Here is a 3752-nt window from a genome sequence, read left to right on the forward strand (position 1 = left end):
TCAAGAGTTTCAACGAGGAATGAACCTATGGTTGAATAACTCTTTGGATCGTGTCAATGGGGGCTAGCCCGCTTACGCGACAGAGCCTATACTGGATCGTACCAATGGGGGCTGACCCACTTACATGGTAGAGCCTTGACCTTTTGTCATATCAAATGGAGACTCGCCCTCGTTACATGACAGAGTTAAGGTTATTAAAAAATCACAAAGAGCACTGAAGCCAATCCCGATCACCTGACCATGTTAGTATTGTTATAATCTATGAATTGTAAGAGGGTTCCCTATTCCCTCTGACAATTAACCAATAAAAACAACCACCAATAAAAAGTAATTTAAGCACTAAACTAAATAGGAAGGATTAGCCTCAGCCCCTTCTCCCAGCACTGAATTCGCCGAAACATACGCTCCCAGAGCAAAGCACTTTTCGTATGAAATTTTAACGTCTCTTAGGTAATTCGAGGCGAACACCGAATTACATCTCCAAAATGTCGACTCTATAAGAGCCTGAAGAGACCATGTTTTGTGAAATGCCATAGACGTAGCTATGGCTCTAACTTCATGAGCTCCTCACTCTGAGAACCTTGAGATGCTCTTCCTCGCACTTAAGGTGAGCTTCCCTTATTACATCTTTTATGAAGTATGTAAGGGCGTTCTTAGAAATCGATCTTTTCGGATCTCTTACAGAGCACCAAAGACTTTCTTCTGTACCTTTCAGCAACTTCTTCTTCTCCAGGTAGAACTTGAGTGCCCTGACTGGACACAAAGTCCTTTCTAGTTCTCTCCCTGTTAATGAAGATAGTCCTCTTATCTCAAAGCTTCTTGGCCAAGGCTTTGAGGGATTTTCATTTTTTTGCTAGAAAAAATGGTAAAGGAGCAAATCGCTGAATCCTTCTTAAACCCCACTTTACCTTCCGAAAGCTTGCAACTCGCTAATTCTCTTGGCTGTTGCTAACGCAAAAAGGAATAATGACTTTCTCGTTAAGTCTCTAACGAAGCTGCGTGAGGACGGTACAAATTTTTCCGACATTAGGAACTTGAGGACCACATCCAAGTTCCAGCTAGGCTTCTTGATTACATGTTCTTTCGTGGTCTCAAAAGACCTTATAAGGTCATGAAGATCTTTTATTATTCGTCAGATCTATTCCTCTATGTCGAAAAACTGAGGCCAGCATACTTCTGTAACCCTTCACTGTTGAAACTGCCAGGTTTACAGTCTTTTCTCAAATATAGGAGAAACTCTGCGATTTCAGTTACAGAGGTACTGGAAGAGGATATTTTCTTTCCCTTACACCATCTTCTAAACAACTCCCACTTCGACTGATATACTTTAGAAGTGGAGACTCTTCTGGCTCTTTCATAGCCTTCGCCACTTCTCGTGAAAAGCCCCTTGCTCTGACAAGTCCTTCGACAGTCTGAAGGCGGTCAGACTTAGAAGCGGGGAGGTTTTTGTGAAACCTGTCGAATGGGGTTGTTTGAGAAGATCGTTCCTTAGTGGAAGCGATCTTGGAAAATCCACTAACCAACTCCAGCACCTCTGTGAACCAATCGAGAGCCGGCCAGAAGGGAGCGATGAGGGTCATTCTTGTTCCTTCCGAGCAAGCGAACTTCCTCAATACTTCCCTACTATCTTGAAAGGAGGGAAGGCGTATGCGTCCAAGCCCGTCCAATCTAGCAGAAAGCTGTCTACTGCTACTGCTTGAGGATCCGAGATCGGGGAGCAAATAGGTCTCTAATCTGTGATTCTTGTTGGGTCGCGAACAGGTCTATATTGGGCCTTCCCCACAGATGCCAAAGTTGTTGGCAAATCTGAGGATTGAGAGTCCATTCGTGGGTAGGACTTGTTCTTTTCTGCTTAACAGATCTGCCCGGACATTTTTCTCTCCCTGCACAAACCCTTGTGAGGAGAGAGATCTTCCTTTCCTGAGCCAAATCAGCAGATCCTTTGCTGATTCGTACAGGGAAAAGGGAATGCGTCCCCCCTTGTTTCTTTATATAAGCGAGGCTGTTGTGTTGTCCGAGTGAATCTGAATCCCCAGACCTGAGACCTGTTCCTCGAAATGAACCAAAGCTAGATGAATGGCTGTTAGCTCTTTCTTGTTTATGTGCCAGGACACTTGTTCTCCTTCCCAAGTGCCTGACACTTCTCCGAACCTAGGGTCGCTCCCCACCCTGAATCTGAGGCGTCTGCAAACAACGCTAGGTGAGGGTTTCTGTAAGCGAAGGGAGATTCCCTTGCTTAGTTTCTGTGGATCTAACCACCAACGGATATTCTCCTTGATCCCTTTCGAGATTGGAAATGTATCTCCTAGATTGTTGGACTTCCAATCCCACTTCTCCTTCAGATAAAATTGAAGGGGTCGTAGGTGTAGTCTTCCTAAGGAAACGAACTGTTCCATCGAGGAGAGGGTCCCCTCCCAGTAAGCTCATCCATTCCCTCGCGGAACAAGTTCTTTCCTTAAGAAGACTGCCACCTTTTCTAAGCAGCGTTCTCTCCTTTCCTGCGAAGGATACGCTAGAAATCCCGAGAATCCATCTGAATCCCCAGATAGACAATACTCTGCTGGGGAGTCAGCATGGATTTCTCGCGATTTACTAAAAGTCTAGGGACTTTGTCAACTTTAGAGTAACTAATAGGTCCTCCAGACATTTTTTTCTCCGATTGGGCTCTTATTAGCCAATCGTCCAGATATAACGATAATCCTGATCCCTTCCAGATGTAGCCAATAAGCTACATTCTTCATGATGTCCGGTAAAGACTTGAGGGCAGTCGAAAGTCCGAAGCACATCGCTCGGAATTGGAACACTTTCCCTTGGAACATGAACCTCAGGTACTTCCTTGCTGCCGGATGAATTGGCACATGGAAATACGCATCCTGAAGGTCCAGGGACACCATCCAGTCCCCTGGACGAAGAGCAGATAGAACAGAGGAAGACGTCTCCATTGAAAATTTCTTCTTCAATACAAAGAAATTCAGGGCACTGACGTCTAGAACCGGTCTCCTCCCATCCCCCGATGCTTTCGGTACCAGGAATAGCCGATTGTAGAATCCTGGAGACTGGAGATCTTGAACCAGTTCTACCGCTTCCTTGGAAATCATCTGTTCCACTGCTTGCAAAATAGCAAGCTTTCGGACCGGATCCGAGTATCTTGCAGTCAACTCCCTTGGAGTTGTCGTCAAGGGAGGATTTTCCCTGAAGGGGATCAAGTATCCTTTTTTCAGGATAGAGAGGGACCAAGAGTCCGCTCCCTTCTGCGCCCAGACTTTGGCAAAGTGGAGTAGTCTGGCGCCTACTTTCGTCTGGAGGACTTCCTGCTCATCTAGACTTCCCGAAGGACCTTCTAGATGGTCTACTCCTTCTATCTGGTCTGCGACCTCTAAGAGGGGCTCTAGAAGAGGAGGCACCTCGAAAGGGCTGTACAAAAGAGGGTCTCTCTTTTTTCTCTATAGGCACTGCCGGCCTAAACTTCTTGGCTGAGTGCGTGAGGAGATCCTGAGTTGCCTTCTCCGTAAGGAGATTTTAGAAACCTCTCTAACAGTCTCTTGTGGAAATAGGTGCGGGGATAACGGTGCAAAAAGAAGAGATGTCCTTTGCAAAGGTGATACTGCTCTTGCTAAGAAAGAGCTAAAGACCGATCTCTTCTTTAATACTCCCCGTTTCCACGAGAGGCAACTTCAACGGAACCGTCCATGACCGCTCTGTCCAGGCAAGCCAGGACGCTCGAAAGTTCCTCCATGGCAACAAAGTCAGTG

The sequence above is a fragment of the Macrobrachium nipponense genome, chromosome 1 (assembly GCF_015104395.2).
Source record: "Macrobrachium nipponense isolate FS-2020 chromosome 1, ASM1510439v2, whole genome shotgun sequence".
Lineage (NCBI taxonomy): Eukaryota > Metazoa > Arthropoda > Malacostraca > Decapoda > Palaemonidae > Macrobrachium > Macrobrachium nipponense.